Source organism: Struthio camelus, chromosome 6, assembly GCF_040807025.1.
Source record: "Struthio camelus isolate bStrCam1 chromosome 6, bStrCam1.hap1, whole genome shotgun sequence".
Taxonomy (NCBI): Eukaryota; Metazoa; Chordata; class Aves; order Struthioniformes; family Struthionidae; genus Struthio; species Struthio camelus.
In genome coordinates, this window is record NC_090947.1 from 33,559,184 (window position 1) to 33,584,389 (window position 25,206).

Sequence of the window (25,206 nt, forward strand, 5' to 3'; positions counted from 1 at the left end):
AGTGCATATGTTGGATGATTTTGGACGGGCAGCAGTTTGTCTGCTCCAAATAGATAGAAGTAATGTCTCAAACATGAGACAGGAGATACTCCAGGCTCCCTGTGCGTATGACCGCCGAGCAATATAAGAGCCAACCACTTTTCACCCTTTGTTCAGCCGTAACAGCAAATAGCTCTTTACATTTTTCTAACCCTTAAAAGTGCTTCCGTACAATACCATCATTTGTTCTTGGCTTGGGTACTGGCGGAAAAAAGTAGGACAACTTTTCCCTCTTTAATTCTTGATTTTTGCATTAATTTTTTTATTGCATAGAATTTATTTACTGAAATCTTGCAGTATGCTTGCTTGTAAAGTAAATAGCATAGCACTCTGCTGCAGAGTTTATAACAGCAGAATAAAATTCTGTCCATATGTCCGAAGTACAAGAGGTTCACAGTCAGAACTGGCAAATGGTGTGATTAATCCTGACTGCATTTCAGCAAAGACAAATGTACAAATAATGTACAATATCTCTCTCTGTGAATTACCACTTGAGAAAACTCCCTGCCTGTATCATATAAACCTAAACCAATTTTTGAAGATTGTTTACAATAAATCAAATTTGGACAGTGCTTGACTGATGAAATTTCAAACACCATCTCTTTATTCTTTGGGTGCTCCTTTTATAATGTCAAGTTAACAGAAAAAACACAGTGGATCCACAGACGCCAGACACATTCAAAGGTTTCCATCTGGGCTTTAATTATTATCACAGTTGCCTCACTAAATTGAATATGATCCTCCCTCTCCTAAGGGCTTCATCTTGTATCTGATTTAGCTTACTTTGCCTTGATGAACGGAATCTGGTATAATCATTTTCTATAATGCCCCAGAGGAGCATCTTCCCATGTAGAAACTTGCTGCCCCATAAGTCAGCTTTTTGCATTTCTTTCTTCAGACATTAATCTGAACTTTACTCAGAGAGATTCTTCCTTCCTTCAGGAAATTATTTTGGAAAAGTCCTAGAGTAGATTTTCTCCAAAGATCACATTTAGATTAGATTAAGTCGCTGCCGTTATCATGAAGTTAAAAAAGGGGGGGGGGGGGGTGCAAAAATTTTTAAGCCACTTCTTCCAAATGCAGGAGACAAACAAAAACCCCTTTCTCCCCTTCTAAACAGCATCACCTGTTCCTGACCCCACTGACCAGTTCATTATTGCTTTCAGATGTTAATTAGTGAGCCCAGACAGCCTGATCTTTGCCATTACTCCTGCCCTGTTAGTCTTGGCCTCTCACAGTTATTATCAGTGTCTTTCTATAGGTGTTCTCAGAGAGCAGGGAGAAGTACGCCATCTGTTTTAGCTCTCCTAATTTGAGCTGTTAAATAAAAACATGTAACATCATCTACAAAAATACCTTTGTTAGGGTTCTGCAGCGAACTTTGAATCCTTTATAATTAACTGCAGACCTACTTGTTGGTTTCCAATAAGGTCACTCTTTCAGTAACCAGAGGTGGTCCCAGGAGGTAGTACATAAATAGCCTATATTGAAGCCTAAATTAGGCTAACACAGAACTTCCTGTACTCTTCACCGCAAATAAAGCAAATATTTATAGACTCTTGCAATCTTTGAGGTTTCTACCTAAAGATTAGAATTAGAGCAGTTCCTCTTGCTCGTAGTAAATCAAAACTCAAGCAAAATTTCCCAAAGCTTGGATTCCTGAATGTATTATCTTTGTTTGAAACTCCCCATGCCTTTCCTTAGATAGCCTTTAAATAAGAAAAAGAGAACCAAAAGATAATTCAAAAGGAAGGTGAAAACAAACTTTGAAGGAAAACATCTTCCTGTTAAACTCTTGTTAAAGAATATTGTCATAGGCGCCCAACATCTGGTTTCAATTCAGGGCTTTGCCACAGACTTTCTGCGTGGCCTAAGGCAAGTCCCTTCCCCTTTAAGCCTTCATCTTTTCTCTCTTTTTTAAAGTAAGAAACAGTTCTCTTTCCTCCTCCCTTTACTTTCTGTCTTGACAGTGCAGAGACATGCATAATTTTATGGAAGAAAAGTAACAACATCTTCTCACTGGACATCATCACATAAGTAGACACTTCTCTGAAGGATGAAGGCCTTGGACTGTAAACACTTCAGGGTAAAGACCATCTCCTAACATTTGTCAAGTCTTCTGTTTTATAGACTATTTAGAGAAGGCTAATGGTATGCTGTAGGAGTTTCTGGAAGCAGCTGGCAGAGTTTCTGTTGTAATCATCACTTTAAGCACTGTTGCGATGTCATTGTTTTATTCAGAGGTGTCAGAACGCCTAAAGTTTTGGCCAGCCATCCTTTCTCATTAGTAATTTTCATAAAAGTCTAAATAAATGTATTTCTACTGTGCCCAGTGTAATACAGCTCCTATGTGCCACATTAACACAACTAATAAATACAAAATCCTATTCATAATATTCTTACACCAAGCCAGCATTAGAAAATGGACACACACAGGGAAGTGGGAAGCATCAGTGGCTGGGGTGCATGGTGTTAGCAAACAGGCTCCAGCTGTGAGTGTAAGCGTAGCTTTATCATTTATTTTCAGCAGCTAACTGCATTTCCTTGCCCATTCAACACCTCATAGAGAAGGTCTGGTGAAGAGCATGGTACCCATTTATCTTTAGCTAGCCGACTAGCCAACAAACCTCTCTGTTTGGCTTCTGCCTACAAGTGACATGTTAGATGCTTTTCAAATATATAAGACCCAGCCTCAAAGTGCTGTCAAAGAGCTTTCAGACACCACTGAAACACAATGTTAATGTCTATGTGAATACATTAGTGCAACGCTAGGCCTCGTCTTGTCTGCATCCAGCTATGTTACAGCTTCATTACACCTCTTTAACTCCATCCATCCTACGTGAGATGATAAAATGATCATATTTCACAAGAAAGTGTTTTAAGAATAACGACTTGGCTTTGGTGTTGAATATATTCAATTATCATAGTATGTATACACATTATCCCCAGAATCTGGATTTTCAGCCTAATCGGATTATTCATTTCCTGCAAGCAGCGTGATAGATGGCTTTCTTGATCACAGAATAAACATATTTGAACAAGCATCATGAAATCACAGCATCCCATTGAACTCTCTACTGGCTGTGGACTTGCAGAGCAAAGGTTTCCATCTCCGTTTGTCAGGAGACTAGTGCATTTCCTTTTAGGTCCAGGTTCTGCCAGTCCAGATTACCTCATATCAGCTTATTGAGATTTACCGAGCCTTTGACAGAAGCAACTTCAAGTGTCGTCTACAGACGCTCACCCCTTTCTGCAGCCCCATCCCAGACTCTTCACTTCCGCTGCCTTTCTTTTCACCTCTCTTGTTCCATAGACGAGAAGCCCAGCTTCCAGGCTAAGACAGCTATGTTTTTCCAGAGCAATGAAGCTAATGTTCCTCCCCCAAAATTTCAAGGGAGTTAAAAGTAACATTCTTGGCCAAGACCCCTTGATTATGAAGCAACTTGACAGAGAAAAAAGCCAAAGCCTTCCTGACCATCAGCCTTGCAAAAATCCAAGACAAGCAATCATTCATCTGGGCTCATGCAGGAATACTTTGCTGAGGTGGTTTTGGAAATTGAGCTGCAGAAATCTATGAGCGCTAAAGGAAAAGAATCCACTAAGAAGAGCATTATATGAATCCTGAGAATATGCTAGGTGTTTAACTGTGATGTTAGTTGCCCTAGAAACGTCATAGATTGGAGTGGCAGATAACTGAAGTAGACAAGATCTGTCAGAAAAAGTTTGGCACCATCAAACCGATGCTTTGAAAGCATAAAAATGACTAATTGTATGTGTTTTCCTCTCCACACCAGACAAAAGGTTCTCCTGGCAATGAAGAACAACTCTTTGAGTTCTATTTTGCTATTCGCTCATCTGTTTAAATTCAGAGTGTAGGATTTAAAGCCGAATTTAAATGAAAGCTATGTAAGTAATAGGCTTGTGTTCATTTCCTTCTCTTCCAAAGATGCTTTGAAAAAGACTGGTGAACGTTTTGGGGTGAAATGTCCTGCTGGCCCTAACCTTTACTTAACACCACCATAAAGCTGCCACATAACTTGTCCCAGATCTCGTCTTCTGGCCAGGAGGCAACAAAGACTAAAAAATTTTGAAGGTCTGGCCCACGACGCACTCAAGTAGGACTCATACTGGACCAGATTCTGACTTGTCATACCAAAGTAGATGAGAGGTAGTGGGTGAACACAGAGGCAACAGAAATCAAGGTTTAGTTTGGAGCACCAAAAGGCTGAGACCTCGACTTTTGCCAGGCCTACTAATCCCTCTCTCTCATCAACAATAAATACACAACAACATGGACAAAAAGAAGGTTGAGTTTAAATTAAAAAAAAAATTAGTTGAAATGTATTTAGACTTGTGTTTCCTTATTTGGGCTCTTTGTGTATGCTTCTTACCCCCTCTCCCTCCCTCTAATTGGCCAGATGCCCAATAAAGGAGAAAAGAAGAGACCAGGAAATAAACAAAAATTAATTATAAGTAATAAAAGTCATTTTAAACTGGTCTCTCTTTTTTTTAAGGTCTGATGCCAAAGCAGGAGGAGAAGCTCTGGAATTCTGGATGTGTTCCCCTCGTCCCCCCGGGTCCCCAGCGACGCTGCTGTGCCTGCGTAACCAGCCCACAGCACACGGCCCAGCTGTTTGCATTCTCTCTGTGCACCGGGAAACAATTTTTCCCTTTCATACATTATTCACAACTTGCTGCAGCCATTCTGCAAAGTCAGTACATCTCCTTTAGCACAACGACGAGATTGAGATGCAGATTCTTTCCCTCGTTGTTTTGAATACTGAGAAAACTGGATAGGGGTTTTCTTTTCTCTCTATTTAAATTTCTCTTTTCATTTTGGAGCTGGTTTAAACCACGTGTAATGCAGACAGGTAACAAGTAAGGATTTCCTGCTCAGATCTATGACTTCTCCTTGAGTCAAGTCTGCAGCAATAACCCTTCTTGTTAGGACATGGATAAATTCCCCTACATCTTAGAGAAGAGAGAGTCCCAACTCTCTCAAACTGTCAAGATGGTCTGGGAATGGAAAGTCTTCAGAGAAAAGACTGTCCCTTTTTCCTTTCTCTACAGTGGCCAATAAAAATCACAGTTAACTTCTTTGAACACAAAGCAAACATTTAGTCCTAATAACCATTACCATTGATAATTCCCTGCTTTTGAAAATCTCCTAGACCGCAGCCACCAAAACTCATTCTCACATGACGTTAAGATGATGGATTTCCAACAGACTTGGGAGGTGAAACAACATCATGGGGCCACCTGCTCCCTTGGAGTTTAGCTTTAATAATGTAATACAATATCGTAAGCTGAAGTCATTTGATGCAGTTAATACAGGAAGGAAATGCAGATTTCCTCGCTTTCTCTGAAAGTTTTGGTTTAGGCACCGTAGTAAGATTTATTAGTCTGCTCCTACATCCCCAGGCTGAACAGAGCAAAGAGTCAGATTCATCCGTGGTGTCAGCCTTCACTTGATATAAACCCAAAAAGAAAAAGGAACAATGACTTTATTGCCATTTCTAAAAGATTTAGCTGGGCACAACCAACACAGATTTCTTTTCACAACTCAGGTTTGGCAGCCACCTCGCATTTCTTCTCCAGATAAAGTGCAGTATCTTTGTTTTCCTTTGAGAAGTTAATTATTGTATAACCTAGGACTCCTAGCACACTGCACAGGACTGTGTCTGGGAAAAATCTGTCTTGAAAGTCTGCATGGTTGGTTGCCTGTTCACTTACTACAGCATCACTGCAGCATCTACATTGTCCAGGCTGCTTCACACAAATTGGATTTCATTTCAATATTGCATTGATACTGTAACCTGAACATGAACCACTAATTTGCACGCAATATTGCAGGAGTCAGATCCACCTAGTTGTAACTGAATCTGAGTCCACTGACCAGCGAGGAAGTGTATCACTCACATCAGCTGATTACCTAGTGTGGGTTTGATATTAAGGGGCAGAACTGGCAGGCAAGAATTCTGGAGTTTAATCTTCGCACTGCCTGGGCAGTTCTTTTAAACTCTCTAAGAGCTAACTTGCTTTTTGATAATATGATACTTATATTGCCTATCCACCTCGTAGACACACCTTAGTTACGTAGGTTTGTGAAATGCTTTGAGATCCTACGGCGAAATGAACTCGCTTTCTGGGTGTGCAGGCCTGGGGACCTCGCCATCCGTGAGTTTCAGGGTTCAGATGAAGCCCTCCGTTTTGTGCACAGGCTTACATGTTAAATATGAGGGTCTTGACAATGGGATCAGCTCCGGGTTTAAATTACAATGCATAAAAACCCTGTGTAATTTCAGCAGCGCTGCATTTGATGAGTAAATGCTTACACCAAGTCCAGGTCAAACCAAACACCACCTGCACAGGTCGATATGACACGCAATGAGTAAGGGGTTCTCCGCTAGAACTAGGTACTTGTAGGGTTGCCTCCTACATTTGCAGTGAAACAGGAACCTATCGTATGCAGAGTCATAAATACACTTAAATGTCATCGACAGGCAGAGGCTCTGTGAGAACAGCCTGTTGCCTGTTACAAAGGCTCATGTTGTTCTTCCTTCTCCATTGAACAGACTGTAAAAAGAACACAACCAATTTGATCTCACACATCCAACTAGCATATAAAAAAAGCTCAAGAGCAGCTGCTGCCTACCTACAACTCTCTAATTCCAGCCCAAACAATCTGCTTCCCAGTTGTGGGAGCGCAATCCGCAAAAGAGCCCGACAATCAGACGGAGTCAGCAGAGACGTGACGTTGTGCCTCCAGCTCTGGCACGCGGCTAATTACGAAGGACAATTATTATAATTAATGCCAGTGGATGCGGCCAAGTCTCACTGCAACTACTGTGGGGAATTTCTACCCCTGCTCCAACCAAAAACCATCTGTCAAACAGGAAAGCACAAAATAAAACCCCTCCTTGCCAAATATTCTCAGTAAAACGTGTTATTGCTGACTGCCTGCACGGGGAGGTCACGTAAGTTCAAATCACAACCAAACTGTGAAAGTTTGGACAGATACCTGCCTTTATATCCTCCACCTCCTCAGGCAAATAGGTCACTGATGTATGCACCACAAGGCTATTTTGGGAGAGGTGCAGGGATGGGCAAGTTTCATGCTCCTTTTTGTCCCAAGCTGCTTTGTTTTGCTCAGAAGGGGAGCAGAGATCAGCGGGGATCAGCTAAAGAAAATGGTTTGGAAATGGCTTCTACTGCACAGCTCTATCAAGGTAATGAGTTTTACAAAAGCTGGTTGCTACTGGCTATTTACTGGCTGTTTACATTTCCTTGTCCTTGTACCTCAGTGACCACCTGAATGGCAATGGGAATAAGAAACTGTTATTAAAGCAGACGTCATGTTCCTGACTGATCCACGCACAGACTGCTAGCAGAACGACCTCATGCAGGAAAGTTGTTGGCTATGTCAAACTACTTTCTGTGCAATTAGAGGAGACAAGAATCACACAATCATCTGCCATTGAGCTCTGATTTCTTCTCATCTCTCCTCTTCTTGCTGCGGCCCTGGTGGCAAGCTCTCATCAAAAAATACCCATGTGTGGACCTCTTTAGGCGCTCGGTACAGGTATGAGACTTCTAACTCACAAGTGCAGAGACCTCCATCTGCTTGGACTGGCACCCAAGCAGCTGCAAGAAGCTTGGTGGTGGTACTCAGGGATATCTAAACCAAACTGAGACTGCCAAAGGTTCAATCACTTCTCCCCCTGCTACAAAAAGCCTAATGGCCAAGACAACACTGCAGCAAAACAAATGGAGGATTTTCCAATATGTTAAGCAGCAAATCGTATCAGGGCTTTTTTTCCTCCCAAAATATACTTCTTATTGGAATACAAAAATAATAGCTTATAAACTTGCAATACCACCTTCTTTTGGATAACCCAATCATATTTTGCAGCCTCACCAGATTCAGGGAGGAGCTCCTCACGTTTTAGGGCTTATCTGCACTGGAATTCCCGCACCAGATACTCATGTGCTGTCTTCAAGACTTGCAGTACAAGCATTGCTAGCAACTCAGTCACAGCAGCATGAAGCATGGCTACCCAACTTGCCTGAGAATATCGGGGCCAAAATGCTGCGGAAAGGATCCAAGCTCATTGCTTTGTGAATAGCTGTGCTGGAGAGTGCCGGAGAGCTGAAAAGGCAAAACCAGAGCATGCCGAAGAAAGCGATACCTTCAGATGAAGCCAAAGCTCGCGTCCATGCCATTCACTTCCATAAAGCTAATATGAGATCAAAGAGGATGTTAAGGGGTTTATATGGCTTCAACACAGGCAACTGGTTCAGGTCCTAGCTCTGGCTAGAGGTAACCTGCACTATTTGATGCAAGCAGAGAGATGGCATAGACGTACCAATAAGTGCTACTAGGTGCAAAAGCATTTGATCTGAGAGTATATTCCTATTAATCCCTGCTATCGCAATAATTAGTAAAATAGATAGTTGCTGTCTGCAAAGCCGCATGGGTCAGAGTTAAGGTGTCTTCGTAGGATGTTGCTAATACAGTGTAATGAATTATGAACATGTATTGATCTCAGCTGAATGAAGATTTGTTCTTCCTGTATCTCTTTGTTGATGTGCTGCTGTGCAGCATGTTTGACATAAGTTAATTAAAAACTGCTTCGTAGTCTGCACACATAGGTTAATGGTGAATACATCTGTAAAACCAAAACCATTACACACAACAGTGGTTTTGTGCTAGAAGATACACATGTAGGTTTGTGACATACCAGAGAAATGTCAAAATACTATTATTGAATTTGAACACTTTAAAATTCATGAAAATTGTATATTTTTCAGCCCATTTGCAATTTTTTCATTACTTCCCATCAATATTTAATTCTTTACTTGATAATGATTAGCCCTAAAAGAGAGTAAAAGGCACCAGAGGAATACAGAAAGCAATTTATAATTTTCAAGAATAATCCTCCATGGCTTTCAGCTAAATAATCCAAATCCTTGTATGATATAGTGTGGACAAGACAATGTATCAGTGAAGCATGTTTATCCTAAGGATTTAAATATAAGAGTGTTCACAAAGACGTAACTCTTCCTTTTACATTTGAAATCACTCTTGCTCAGACTGCTCATAGAAAATAATCTTCTCAGCTTTTGAAGTAAAAGGCTTCTTGCCATGCTGGTGATGCAAATAATCCTGCTGAATTTTTTAATGTCACTAATGATTTTATTTCTGATTTAGATTTCTAGAAGAACTATGAGAAAAATAATCTTCATATCAATGGTAAGAATCCCATGGACTACCTGAGCCTGCCGAGAGGAGAAAAATAGAGACGTCCAAGCCAAGGAAAGTAGTTTGATGTAATAACTAAGTATGTGTTGCAGCAGTTGTTTTTAAACCCACCTTCCTGTCAGATAATATACTCATAAATCCATCAGCACCAGGTCACCGCTGTGTCCCTCTAGGGTGCAAATGTAATTGAAACCTCACAGCCACTTAGAGCTCTTGTTTTTCCCTGTTTAAAAGGCTAGAGAGGTTAGACTCAAATGCACTAATATATCAGATCAGGCTGGCATTTATAGCACCACCATCTAACTGAAGAGCCCCTTATAAGTCTACAGGCAAATGTTTTCTTCTGATTTGCATTGACTTGCAGTACACCCATCCAGACTGCTTGGCCCGTGAGGGTCAGGGAAGATGAACCTCTGGTAGAATATAATAAGACAATCAGTTAACGGTGCTTAACATCTGTTGCTTAACTACATTATGTCTCATCAATCAGTTTTCATTCCACTTCCCATTGGTGTTTTTCTTTATCACTCTATCTTCTTTCCATTATTTCTGTTCAATGGAGTAAAGACAGTAGATGAAATGTTAAAATGACTTAGGATTATCAACTGCAAGGAAAGTGCATAAGCGACATTAAGAGTCTGACTTCAGTGTAGGAAAGGATATTTGGGTGAATCTGAGATACCAGAGCAATTCAGCAGCTTGAAATTGCAGAGGAAAAAATGATTTGCCATTCTCTTCCAAGAGCGGGCAGAAAACTGCATATGCAACTGACCCATGTATGTTCTTTTTATTTCCTTTTCGTCTTTTTCTCTTCTTTTCTTTTTTTTTTTTTGTTTGAAAGCTACTTTTTATTTTTTTTCAAGCATCATTTTACATCCAACATAGGTTGCAAAATGCTGGTGCTACTGTTATCACAAGACCCTAATGCACCTGCAAGTGTGTCTGCAGCAGTGCAGACAAAAGCAGGGCAGCTTTCATCTAGCTAAATCAAGAAGAGAAAGTGGCCAAACCGGGACAGCATGGACATCAGTACAGGTTAGCCACTCAATTCAGACTTCAGTCTCAGGCAATTCAGCCCAAGCTGTTGTCTACATTACCACAGCTTTAGTGATGCAGATCCCCGAAACCGCAAAGTTCCCAGAAAAACAGAATACAAGATTCAGTGCTGAGTGCGATATGCCTCTGCCATTAACAAAGTTTGCTACAAGGGTGTATTTTGTATCTGCAAATGGATGTGCTCCAGCTTTTGAAACAGCAGAAAAAATCCAGACCTCCTGAATCAGGCTGATTAAGTTGTGCAGAAAATAAGAGGGGGACTGCCTGGGACTCTGCCTGGGCAGGACCGTCTGCCTCGGACCTGGGGGCTGCAGTGTGAAACTGGCCACTGCGCCACGGGCCAATGTGCTCAACAATTTGCAGTCCTGCCCAGTTTCACTCTGCTGATAGTGCTGGAGGAAAATGGACTTGTCCACATAACTATAACTAAAGCTGCTGCAATTTGGCAGCTTGAACAGGTCCTTCTGCAGCAAATGCCCTCTTAAAAATGTAAGAACAGAGCCCTCCCTACCACTACGGCATCTGCGCCTCCTGCACATACAACCCCAACCAAAAGTGCTCAGCGTCCTGTCATGGAGCAGCCAGGTAGCAGGCGACACACAAGCCTTATTTGCAAGTTCTTTTTAATATTGCTTTACGCAGCAGAATAACGTTCCCTGGGATATTTAATCTCTCTTTGTTCTCAGGGAACCACCTGCCAGAATCACTGACACAGGGTGGCCTCGCTAGGTGAGTGACATCAGGGTTGGCAGCGCTCACGTCTGCCACTCTGCAAACAGGATGTTTCAGACTGATGCTGACATCCTACATATTGAAATCTTATAGCCAAGTTGTCTGTGTCAATTCTGTATTATTTTGCTGCTCGATAGCTGGTGGGTCATGAAATCACAGCAAGCCAAGTGGCCACCATCTCCCATGTTGTTCCTAGATCAAAGTGACTGATGGTTCTGCTGGCTCAAATGCACGAGGGAAAAAGAAAAAGAAGTCCCAGTCATTCAAACATATAAAAGCAGCAAAGGTAAAGGCAAAACTAAGTTAGTTAAGTATTGAGGAAAAAATACAAAATATTGCTCCGTGAGGTACTGTAAGAACTCAACAGCAAAGCACATTTTAATTCTGAGCCAATTAAGACATGCATTGTTATAATATTTGGCTATGGGCTTCTGTCAATTATTTACATAATTTATTCAATTAAGGAAAAGGAGTTAACTGTAGAGACAGTAACTGATGAATGCAACGAAGATTGAGGATTTCCACTATACCATTTCAGTTTACCCTGATCTTCCCTGATACCACAGCTAGCCAAGCCATACCATAGCAGCTACCTCTGCTTCCATCCCTGCTCTGCTCTGTAACATAGATAACTCACTTATAACATCTGTCATGATGAATCACAGAGAAAAATCACTGTCTAAGATATATCCTCATGCTTCAGGGCACCAGCCAAGTCTGATTGGTGTGATTAAGGGGAAGGTCTTTTGTGGCACGTCAAAGTTTCTTGCATCTTCCCTAAAGCATTCGACACTGGATACTGCCACTGACAGCATGTCCAGGGAGAGCGACTGCCGGTTTCATCTGGCATGGCACTTCCTAGTCTCCTAACACCAAGCGAGGGCTTTAAGTGTCTCTCTAAAGCACTGCTCAAAATATGCACCCTTAATTGTTTTGCCAGTAGCCTTCTGGAAACCTGCAGAGACTTCCTACCCACAAAGAAGGATATGATATGTCAGATAACCTGCTTCCTGCCGAAGAAAAGTTTTCTTCAGAAAAGTATTAAAAAATAACAGTGACTACCAGACACAGCCATTCTCTCATTTTCTTCTGCAGTGCATTTGCATCATCCGCAAACAAACGCCTAGTGCTGCACAACCAAAGTAACTCTGGGGAACAGCCTTCGTCCTGTTCAACCCTGCGTATTAGGAGCAAAGTTATCAGCCAGCTTCTCAACCCAGCCTCTTTATTGTTGCTGACTCCCTTTAAGAAAAGGGAGGAAGATACATTTTTTACTCTACATAAAAGGAAGAGTTTGCAGTGGTCAGAGACAGAGAAAAAAATGTTTTAACTTGGAAACTGTTTGGCTTGAGTACGTGAACATTAATCAGGAATATATAAGAAATATCAAGGTATGTACTGCTCTGCTGGCCTGGATCATGCTTTGATGTTTACTACTGCCAAACACATTCACTAAAATAGGAAATGCCTCAAGGCCGAGGATCTCTCAGCGCCAAAAGAAGGAGTTGCGGCAACAAGGATAAAAGGCTATGATGGGAGAAAAAACAAGCATAAAGGAAGTACAAGGGTATGAAAAGGAGTGGTAGATTTACTCGGGGGAATAAGGGGAGAGCCAGGCAGAGCGCACTCGAGTCTGCGATGAAAGAGAGCTTCTGTGACTCCCTCCTTTCCCACTCATCCAGCCCTGACAGACAGGGCCGAAATGAATAAAAATCAACTCCACTGAAGGAAAACGAAACACAACATTTTTCATTAGCTTTAATATCAGCCAATGTTGTGGGAATCCTTGGAGAAGGGGTGCAGCGTGCAATAGCCAGGAGGTCATGGAGCTACGGTTTGTGCATGCAGGCTGGGTGTAAGTCATTTAGAGGCGGGATAGAGAGAGCAACCTGCTAAATGGAAAACCAAAAGATCGAACAAATAGCCAAGTGCTAGAATCTTAAAAATCAACCAGCTGCTTTATTGAAAATCAATTTCACTCCCCTAGGAGAGGAATAACATAACAGAAAGACTTAGATGTGGAAAAGAGCCTCACTCCTGAATTCTGTACAAGAGGGTAGTATTAAAGGACACCCTCTGGCACTGACTCAGAATAAAAATGGTGGAAATCAGGTTGAGGTGGAATAAAAGTATATAGCACATTTCTGCTTGAGTTAAATGAATAGCTCTAATTCATATGATCTGTTCATCTGCCTCCCAGACATGGTATTTCTCTTTAACATCATTCTCTGTTTCTAATTAGGTTATTTTGCTTTCTTCTTTGCAAGAATGCAAGTTCTGCCTTTCCTTCTCTCTCATGCCTTGTCCCAACGCTTTTCTAGGGCAATTCCTCCACTGTTCCCCCAGTCTTCTCACGTTTTCCTCTCCAACAGCAATATCTAGTTAATGCTCCTTTAGCACGAACTGTAAAACAACCCAGCAAGCAAAACAGTCACCTAATACGTTCCTTGAAGCCACATCCTTCCTTTTCTTTCCTCCTTGCTTGCTTGCTTTCACCCACCGACCTGTCTGCTAGATCTCTACCACATGCCCACTCCACCTCTTTCCCAGGCTGAAAAGTCCTAGTCTATTCTATTCAAGCACCCAAAGTTAGAGACGCAACTGGTGATAAACCTTCTCTGTTTTCCTATAACTGATTTCAATGTTTTCTCTCCCCAAAAGCAAGTCTGAAACACCCTGAAGGCTTAACCACCATTCATCAGCCTCCCAAAGTAGAGTTTGTCCACAGGTAGCCAAGACTTCTATGCCTGTGATCATCTACAAACCCCCACCTGGCCCAGCTCAGCTCTTGGGGCAACAGCATCCAACCAGCAATACGTCAAAAGTACTAGTATACCTTGAAAGAGCCACAGGCAAAGATGATTAAGATTTCATACTAAAGACCATTATGTGTTATTCTGACGGTCTTTCCAGTAGCTACCAGGCAGGAGAAACCTCCTTCCAAGGCCCGATCTCATTAAAGTACAACTGAATTTCACTAAACGTTCATTCAGTTCTCTGTGCTGCTTGCCCTCTTCGGCAAAAAGGGCGCTTTTGATAGCTCATCTATTTAATAAGGAAATTCCTCGGAGGGTCTTTGCTGAGAACATACAAAAATCCACTGACAGCTGCCGTGACGGTTGCTCATTTTTGGGTTCGTGCACAGTATTTAAACAGGAAGCAGTTGCGGAAAAGGTACAAACTATTAAAAACAGGCCTAGTTCCTAAACGTGCATTACAGTACAACACATGGCACACAGACAGTACTCTCCCACCTCAGCTACCTGCATGGGCAGGCAACCCCAAGCCTCTGCTGTTGCGTGACTGAGGCACAGGAGTTGCAATTACAGCAGTAGAGAATGTGACCTACACCACTTGCAGTCCTTCAAAATGACAATGTTCTGACTAATTCCTTTTCAAAAGACACATCCTGCTTTTCCACATGGTACAAAATGAAGCCAAATCTTTGCATTTCTTTTTAAAGATTTAAAGCAGCTGCCAGACAGCACGCTGTCTCTCTGAAGCGCTCATATGGGCCCTCACACTGCAGCATCTCTGTACTATAATCATTTTTACAGCATGTTTGGGGAAGATCTCCTCCAATTTACAGGAAGGGAAACTGAGTCACAAAGATGCTAAGTGATTTTACAGCGATTCCCAGAGCTCTCCACTGTAGAGCAGGATGATGAAAAAACTCTCAAGCCCTACCCACGTACACAGATTCCCACCTCTTCCTTCCTCTCCTGTGTCCCTGCTCCACCACCAGCGCTTGGACAGACGCTGAATGCAGCTGGGACCAGACCCCATCAGTGCTCCCACTCCCTCCTCCCTGCAAACTGGGCTCCCTCTCCAGTTCCTCCCTCTGGGCCTCGCAGCGAGGGTCCTGAGGAGCTACCAAGCTTCACAAAGAGGCGGGGGAGGAATTTGCTCCAGCCTTCGGAAGGAGGAGGCAGCTGATGTGCACGTGCGTGGGCCTGGCATTCTGATCCTCCATGGAGGGGGAGCTGGAAAAAGGCCCAAACACATTACTCTGTATCTGGCCTTCCGCAGCAGAAAGATGGGCCCAAGTACCTTTACAAACCTCATGGTGAGAAAACTCAGTCAATACAGATGCATCTCAGACAGCCTTCCCCACCCCAGTGGGCCTTGCTGGAAAATGAGGCATTCAGCTGTGCTGGATCATTCTGGTGGCTAAAGATCCCATGGCACTTTTCTCCTAGAAAAGGTGGTATCACCATAGTCCTGTTCACTCCAGCACAAGGGCAGAGATGGGATTTTGCTCCCCTACGATGGGATTTTGCTCCCCTACCCACACCATGGCTGCAGCCCCAGCCAAAGGCAGCCTCTTCCCTTCCGCTCTTCTTCCACCCCAGAGGTGACTCTACTTCTTTCGTGAGATGTTTTCTATATTGCTGTACGTTACAGTCTATGAACCACTGTGGGGCCTTGTATTAAGGGAGCTATAAAATGTACATTCCCCTTCATTACAGAGCAAAGATTTAGTCTGTCCTATCAAACCACACGGCTAGCTGTTCAAGCATTTGCAATTCAAACTGTTAGGAGGAGTTGCACTCCACACACTTGCCCCAGGTTTCCTCGAGCAGCCAGCACAGTAAACCTTGAAACAGGGTTCATAAAGCACATGATGTTCATAAAGCACATGAAGTGAAATCGCACGGTTCTGTGATTGCTACATAAAAATGGTTAGATTTTGCCATCCACTTCAGAAATTCCTACGAGCGGTGATTTTTTTTTACCTGCTTTACAAAAACACAGAAATTCCTTTCTTCCTCTCCTCCTTGCAGCATGTCAGCAGCCTCGCCCGAATGTTTTCATGTACACCCACATTTGTCTTTCCGTACATTTTATTACAGAAACACTTCTTGCTCTTTTCGTATGCTATGGTCCAAAGCTTTTCTGTCAACAGTGTGTTACGTCCCAAGTAGTAAGCTAACGTGTGTAGTCAGCTGGTAGGCAGTCCTCAAATCCCACATACAGACAGAGCCTTTTATAGAAGCCTTGAGAACGGTCATAAAGAAGAGGATCAATGCAAAGCTAACAACATATACCAACACACACAGACACGCATGCCTCTCCTCCCCTCACTGCCAAGGCTTTTGGCACAGTTTAAGCCCCACATAAACCTTTAATGCGTATAACAAGCCTGGCAAAATTTCAGTGAAGTTTCATGAAGGTTCACCCAAGGATGTGTACACCCACAGCTTGGTCAGGCAGATCTTGGAGTGACTGACTAACTGTATACCTCAACATCATACACAATGATAATAAACATTAATATATGAGTGAAGGAACTGATTACTGGTCACAGTTGTAACCATGAAAGCGACAGGTTTTGTGCTTTTCAGAACTGGACACTGGACACTGCACTGAACACAAGATCTTCAGAAGGGGCCCAGAACCACACAACAGGTGAAGGGGAAATAGTGTTTTGCATTGAAGAGGCAGTATTTTGTGTTTCTCCACAACGAGAAAACTCAGCAACAGTTGAATAGATTTATATTCGAAGTATCAAAAAGAATATTTTTTCTGCCTTTAGAGAAAATACCACTCCAAGTGCTAATTTTTATTTAAGCAACTGTAGAGAGCAGTCTAGAATGAAACTGCCATCTGAATCTTAATTATACCTTCATATTGAAACACTATAGTGAATTACATGTAAGATTAAAAAAAAGAAGTGATATTAACATATAATGAGCCTCATCAATTACTATGGATCAGGAAAAGTAGCCCTCATATTATTGAAATAGTTTAATTTGCGTGACTGGATGATTCAGAATCTTCCAGGTCATTCATTCAAATCTCTCCAGAAGTCATGGCCGTAGACAGATGTTCAGGAGCAGTCCTTGCCTTAAATAACTAAATTAAATACACTGTTAGTTACCCTCCAGTTTTGCAGCAGGGAAATTAGAGAGATTTTCTACGGTAAGTCTAGGGAGGAACAAAGATCTTCAGCCATTATTGAGCTAACTGTATATGTATATAAAATTAGCATGATTTTTATAGTGCAGGAGTATGCAAAACGACTTGCATGTTTGCGCTTAGTTTCAGCCAAGTTTCAGCCACGTGCCGGAAGCAGGAAGAATATTTTAGCAATATAGCAAGGGACGGGCTTAAGGACAGAGATCCATGGTCCTATCTCCACTGAGAGCCTACACGTAGAACTAAGGCCTTGGGTGCGCTCTTGGGTTTAGTCCTGACTCAGCCCCTGGTGACTCGGGATCCACAGATCTGTGACTCCATCGACACATCCAAGGCAAGCCACTTGAGCACATTGAGCCTTTTCATCCAAGTTTGCCAAGTCATGGCTCTTCTTGTCCCTACTGGGAGTTTTCCCAGCTGTAACTGCATCAGCTGATGGTCACAAACAGCGGAACAACAGGTACAAAGATAGAAGTCAAGAGCTGCTCAGCATTGCTTTGGACGTAACATTTATCCTCTCTGCTTTAATATTCCTACTCAAGAGTTACATTATTTCCCTGCTTTGCGGGGATGTTAGGAAATCCATTTAATACTGTTGAGAAGATTAAGATGTTGGATGAATATTGATCACTGAACTCATTCTGCCTTTAGTATCACATATATATAGGCCAATCTTCAAGACACTTTTGATGATCAGCAGTGACCGATTATATTTAATGAAAACTATTTTAGAAACACATTTGAGTCAGGTATCATTCATTCATTTCCAGATTCAATCAGCAAAGGAGTAAGTGGAAGTTTGTTTCCTTTTCTGCAGATTAAGGTTGTGTCTGCTTTGAAAATTAATCACTTTCTGCTGTCATAAAATGCTCTAAAAGGCAAACTGATAGATTGGCATGAGGTTGACTCACAGTAAACAGATACCCACATGCCTGCAAGCACTTGTAAAGATTAAGGATGGGAAGGGATTTTTTTAGAGGTACATGGAGATACCATCAGGAGTAATGAAATGCGGAAAACAAAGGCAAAGTCTCACTTTTAAAACGCAGTGTGGAGGGTTTATTAGCGACTGGGGCAATGATAATCTTCCAAAGGAAGCTGTGAAAATTTAATCACTTGCAACTGGACGTATATGAACTAGACAAAGCATCTGAGAATACACAGTCAGGTGTGATAATGTTTTGGCAGGCAGATCATCTAGATGACCTAAAAAGCTCCTTTTCTATCTAGTATTCTATGAAGGCCCATACCAGGGATTGCTTCCAGCCCCTGGTTCAGCACAGCCCCCCGCCCGAACATGTGATGGTTAGCAAGGGCGACAACAGGGGAGGATGGACCAGAATATCCATAAGATGCCAGCGTTTTCCACAGTCCAGAAATGCACTGTTCCCCCAGTTCCCCACCTCACTCGCCCTGCAGTAGTCACTTCTCGCATTTAGAAACCCACTGACAAACTGATCGCCCGACCACGTCCTGGCTTTAAATCAGAAAGATGGCAGGACAGCCGCTACCGCTGCTAGGTATCCCTCCTGGTCCACAGGCGTCCTTCTGCCCTACCTGTGACACGTCTGTCCCAGCAGTGCCCTTTTTGTGGGCAGCATGATAACAAAGTACAGCTAATGACTCCAATTAAGAGGTGTGAATGTCATCCCACTCCCCCTGCTCTCTTCCAGGTCAATACGAATGGGTTTGAAAACTACTGGCACAGCAAGTTAACGATAATTCAGATTTAATTTGCACTCTGTCATGTCTGTTTTTTTCTATAGGCTTTAATAGTTTAATTTAACAGTCTTAAGCACTGTCTATACTACTGAGACATAATGCGTATTTCAGATTTGAGCAGCTGCACGGCACAAAATAATATTTCATGTTTATCTTGTGCCTTTCATACTGAAGATGCTTAAAAGTGTGTTGATTACTATATCCATATAAAAATCAACTCATCCGTCACTGAAATGCAGCCACTTCTAGCTTGGAAACCTCATCAGTCTTTAATAATTTAGGCAAGATAGAGTAGAATATTCTGCTGAAATGGGGAGGCAAGATAAAGCCTCCCCATTAAGAAGATAAAATTAAGTTATCCAAAACAGCAGCTGGGCAGGACTATCTGATATATTCTCTCTCTTAACAGGAACTTTTTACAGACTGAAATGTCTAATCAAAAGGCAGTACATGCAGGAACAGCTTCCCTAAGACCAGCACCAGCTTACTGCTGCTTCTGAGGAGGCGGCTCCAGGCAGTACCCTGCCTCTTCCTTTACCACCTCCCTGCCAGACCAGTAAATCTCCGCACCACAATTTGATGACGGTCAGAACTAGTCTTCAGAAATATGAAGAAGTGGTGAAATAATCGTCAGAGTTTCCGGCTTCAGCATCGCCCAAGCAAGATCCTTCAAGTAAAGAAGCCCAGGAGAAGGCTCCCGCTGAGCTACACACAGTGTGACCCGGCCACCACGAAGCACTGCGCAGCTGCGCCCAGCAGCCCTGCTGCCAACACCGAGGTCCAAACGCAACGGCTGTCCGGGGAGAACCCTAACTTTCACGTCTCACTGAGCATCCTGCTTAACCTTTCAGTGATCAGCGTAGGAGAGATCTCTTACGTGCATAGATGGAAACCATCTGGCACCCGAATTTGGCTCCGGAAGCTGAGTCGCACCTGCTTTAGCTGCCCAACTCTCCCTGCTCTGTTCAGGGGCAATCCGTGGTGCTACGGTCTCTCTCCCAAAATTTCAAATTCTCAAGACCCCTGCAGTAATCAAACACGATGTTTTGCCATGTAGTTCCCCAGCTAAACCTCTGTCTGGCACATGTTTGTGATAGTGATCCGGGGACCAAGTAAAGTAGTACGCAAGCAGGTGGGTGGAGGACAAATGTGTCAAACTTAATAAAGATTCTCGCCATTTTCTAGTGCATTATCATCCATGTTCATCACTTATTAAAAGCCTCTTATTTATAAAGTCCTTAAAGTTGAGTTAATAACCTGCAATCATTATTTGAATCACAAAATTTCCTTTTTATTATATTGCGTAAATGAAGCACCGTAGCATTTAAATTATTTTTTCTCTCCCTCTTTTATCACTGTTTTTAAAGCTGTTGTGATCAGGTGCTTTTCTCAACATATCCTAAAAATGCAGAGCGCAGTATCTATGGCCTATAGTAACACTGTTCCTGGGATCTGAGTAGAGCGATGAAAGAATAAAGCTTATAAACCAGACGCTTGCTGCTTCTGAGGTTTCTAACTGGACTGCTCAGACCGTTCTCTCTCCCCAGAGAGAGGCTCAAGGTTCTCTTATATCCAGGAGATATGAAAAGGAATTTATTCATTATTAATACACTGTCTGCAGGAGGTTTTCTTTTTAATCAAAGTATAAATTCTAAGACGGAACTGATATACATGCAAATTGAGAACACTGCACCGTTGACAGGATTGTCTGGCGTTGTGGGCGAAGGCCTGGTAACAGACCGTAATGGCCAGGGGACTGGTCTAGAATCCCGTCCAGGTCAGGCCAGAGAGAAAGATATTTCCAATTTAACCTGAAGAAGACCTCCCAGAGAGGGTATTTTACATATTGAGATGTCAGAATGCCGGAAGGCGCAGCAAGGCCTGGACACATGCATGTCACAGTAACTTTTGTCAGAACCAAATCTAGTATGTGCTTCTCCAACATATACTAGCACATTCTGCTACAAAATTATACCTCTGGATTCCCAAGGACACTTGTGGCAGCAGGTCTCCTGTCCATCACTGAGGCCAATCTTTCACTGAGATAAAAACATTAAAATACCTGGAGTAAAATCAGAAGGAAAAAATAAAACAGGAGGAGAATTAAACCCTGGAAACTGGTCCAAACTGCAAAGCTGAGAGATGTGGATCCAAAATCTGGAGCAATTCTAATCAGGGTTTTGGTTCTGGCTCATCTGTAATTAAAATGAAGCACAAATCTGCCTGAGACAGTCAACAATCTCAGCTGTTTTCGAGATCTGGCTTTCATTAATTTCATTAACATCTTAAATGCATTCTTATTGCTTGTTCTCATGCTGAAGAGCAAGCAAAATAGCAACGCACCATGAACCAGTTTATCTTTGTCTTCGCGGAGAAGCAGATGCGGTATCAGTCTCGGGGGCACGAAGGCCCTTTGCATGGAGAACGGCAGTGAAGGGAGTTGTGCAAGTGTGGAAATCCTTAGCCTGAAAAAAAAAATAAATTGAAACTAGCACTTTCATCAGTGCCTCACACACTTTGGGGAGCTGCAGCAGCACTGTCAGGAGGAAAAGGTGTGACAATCTCAAGATATATTTTGCCGTTTTTGGTTCAGAGAAACAGTCAAAAACTCAGAATCGCTATCCAGCCCTCCCAAGTATCTGTGCTCTGGGACACCAGGCTGGGGACCTCGCAGGAGGCTCCTGGCCCTTCCTGCAGCTCGTGCAGGGAGAAATAGCAAAGACCAAGCTGCTGGTTAGTGCTAAGCATTAAACACATGCTACGGTTAGGGGTGTACCCCAGAGTATAATGGCATTTCTGTCCCTTTTTTTAATGTGGAAATGTAAGAGCAGGGTTAAAATGGGAATGGGGACACTGGTTCCCATCTGCATGAGCTGCAGCGGTGGCAGCAGAGAGAGGAGGCACCACTATATGGGAGTGGGAAGGAAGCCACTTTCCATCGATACAGTACTGCAAGCCGTGGAAACTCTGGAAAAATTTTTAATCAACTTTCACTTGACCCAAATTCTTCTGGCTAACTTCAGCTCTCACCTGGAGTGAGACAAGTTACCAATGGAGTGAGCTAGAGGGTGCTATAACATATAGGGGCCTTGGACTCGAGCGCCTGGCATGCAGTCCCCGCTCTTTGGAAATTCCTGGAATAAATTAACTGTTCACTTCTGCGACGATGCTGACTTGCTCTGCTTGGCATAGGTGGGTATTTTGACACAGCGGAGATGATACTTTTCAAGACCTGTCATCACCACATTTTCAAATCCACTGGAATGTTTAATAGCAAAAAAGATAAAAGAAAAAAATAGCCTTATACAGGAAAAGACATCTGTCCCACAAATGAAAATTCATTGTAATTAAGCCACCTCACATTCACGATAATCTCCCCATAAAACTTAATATCACCTAAAAATTCCCATCAAATGCAAATTTTCCTCAGTGATTTATTTGTGCAATTGTGAGACAGGGAGAAAGCACACAAAGCAGTGGGAGCTGCAGACTGAAGTAAACAGTGTGTCAGAATATGCAAAACAAGGGAAGAACAAAAAAAAAGAGAGAGAGAAGGAAGGGACAAACATTCGCTGGCTGGAAAAGTTATTGAATGCTTAGAGCCAAAGAAGAGTGGGAAACGTGGAGAAGAATTTCTACTAGTAACCTACTGACTGTACCCGATTTCCACTCCCAGCATCTCTTCCATTTAGCTAACGGATGAAAAATCATTTCAGGGGCAGGTGGAGGATTAAATTTGTGGTTTAAAAGGTCATTGCCTAAAATCAGCACTACAGGAAGCAGAAAGGAGCTTTGCAGTTGGTCGGCTTCGGCGTATCCCACACTTTGAGGAGCGCTGGCAGTGAGGTAATCCCCTAGGAATGTGTGTGCGGTTGGATGGCTGTGAAAAGAGAGCCGGTCAGCCACCAAAGCTCTGTGCTGAATATTCACGTCACACACACACAATCATTTTTCTTGTTAAGTATTGAGAAGAATGGGAACATTATAAATGCAGTATCTTTTTTGGCTACAAGTTTAGCTGCTTTAAAAAGATCTGCTCCCTCCCCTCTCCCTCCACTCCACCAGCTGTGCTCCACCTCCATCCCTAAAATGAATCTGCACATACTGAACTTAAGGAATACATGAAAAACAGGGAAAAAAATAAAACCAATAGAATATAAGCTAGAGAGTAAGAAGTGTAAAAGATGATGAAGTAGCAAAACTGGAAATAGCATTTTAAGGTCATTTGCCTACATAATAATGACACCTTTGGGTTATATCCATATCCATATCCATGTCCATGTCCATATCCATATCCCTGTCATATTATTCAAAGTAACTGTTTACGCCTGTATAGGCTGAAGAGACATTGTGGCTACAACAGATTAAGGACAGTCCTATTCTGCTTCCTGCATTTTTAACTTACCATGCCAGTTTTTCACTGGGGACTGCTTCCTATTGATAACATGGTTAGGACCAATGGATACGAGTACAGTTTGCTTTTCCACTGCCAGGTAGTGTTTGTAGTGCTGGCTGTTAAAAATATCTTTATTTGCCTGAAGCACTCACCAATTTGTTGTTGCGAGACAGGGAAAAGGTGAGGATCAGGTGTCCTGACCCAAAACTCAAGCTCATCAGCAGAAAGTGTCCCGTTCATTTTGGCGAGTTTTGGATCAAGCCCTAAATGAGAACAAATGTGATATAATACTTCTAGCCTCTTTTCTGCTTATTTAGCAATACGGTTAGACATATAATCTTCTCTTCAGGCCTGCTTCAGCTGCCCCTACAGTGGTATTCTCCTACCGATTTCAGCACAAACCAGCTCACCCCCGCGCTCAGCTCGCTTCCATGCAGGTTCCCTGCACTGCAAGCAAGCAACTCTACACAGAAGTCATTTCTAAATTAATGAAAGCTACAAAAGAACAGAGAATTACACCAGTCATGTCCATCCTTTGAAAATAATCATTTTTCCCTTTTCTCAGAAAACTGCACATGTTTGTACTCACAAGACTACATAAGTTTCTAGGTCAGTAGGCTCTTGATTATGAGACGATTAGCCTGCACGACACATTCAAATGCCAACCTTTGTTCTCTTATGGGAAACAACCAGTTCAAAACTGTAATTCTGGGCCCACTCTAGAGACATTAGACCTACAGTTAAAACAAAAAGAGAGAAAGAGGGATGAAGGGGAGAGGTTGCCAATCCACTTCAAAGCTTCCACTATATTTCTGAGCAAGCAAAGCCCAAAAAAGTATTTGTGCATGTGTCCTGAGAGATGAAAACTCATTAGGAACAAACTTTCTACAACCTAAGCAGCAAAAGGCTCAAACACGTGCTCTGTACCACGGGCCAGAAAGCAAACGTAACTGCCTTCAACTTCTAAACACGCATGTAGAAATGTCCTTGCAGCTGTAACCAACTCAATATAGAGGCCTAAAACGAAGCCTAGAATCGGGAAAGGTCCTGGACAGTGTCTGATACTGCTTACTGCTAGCTGAGGATTGGCTCACAACATACCACTTCTCCCTCAGAAGATACTAAACTTTCCATAGATATTAACTCACTAAGCCTGAAATTCCTCCTGCATTTCATTAAGTAAAAGCCCTCCACTTTACTAGTGAGAAAACTGAGATGCAGTGAGGTTAAGGGACTTTTCAGTCACAAATCAGTGACTATAAGGTACAATCCCCCTGTCAGCTGTGGAATTTAACTGCTATATGAGATCGTATTTGAACACTATCCCCAAGTACTTCACAACGAGATGTGAATGCCACACTTTGTACAAGGAGGACCACTTTTCCACACTGTATCAAAGAAGGTCATTAACTTGCATGAACAAAAGGTACTTTCTGGGGCTTTATCGTTACCGCCATGACTACCGCTAAGGTTGCTCATGACTCAGCTTGGAGATTTGCTGCCCCCACTGGAATTTCTGCAGAGGGTCCATCTCACATGCAAGTCATCCAGGAAGCTGATTAAAAAATCTCCGTATGAAACAACACTTAGAGCTTCAACCTGCCCCAATTATACATGTTTGGAAGGAGACAATCAGGGGCTATGCTTAAAAAAATTACACTACTAAAAAGTTATTTTCCTTTCAAATATCTTATCGAGTTCGTTAATACCTTCTGCTGTTGGTGAAATGATCGCCCATTAACATTTCAATTTATTATTGCTGTTCCATTAATGAGACTACAAAAAATGGAAATGAGGCCTATAAATATGCTAAGAGTTAAAGTCAGGAATCGTAACCGTGTGTGCACTTTATGAGTAATGTTTCAGTACCACTAGCATTTGAAACAGCGTGGAAAGATGGCTCTGCAGTATAAGCATCAAGTTGAACAAACAACCTCCCCCTCAAAAAAAAACAACGCCCCCCCCCCCCACATTTCCTGAAACTACAGGCTAAAATCCCAGCAGCGTCAACTCAGCCTCATCCCGTGCTGCAGTGGTTGGGGGAACTCCATGTAGGTCACTGTTAAAGCATCTTCAGGGA

General features: G+C 42.5%; 1 protein-coding gene across 7 annotated transcripts in view; it reads right to left on the bottom strand.

The window, feature by feature from the left end:
* The window catches only part of SEMA5B (semaphorin 5B), a 279,310-nt gene that overhangs the window by 159,123 nt on the left and 94,981 nt on the right, over positions 1-25,206 (bottom strand). Inside the window, exon 1 of one of the 7 annotated variants that reach the window (XM_009667871.2) lies at positions 21,074-21,195. The exons of the other annotated variants lie outside the window; for them this stretch is intronic. The gene's annotated coding sequence lies outside the window, so the exon portion shown is untranslated. Of the gene's footprint in view, positions 1-21,073; positions 21,196-25,206 lie in introns of those variants that run through there. 7 annotated transcript variants of the gene reach the window in all.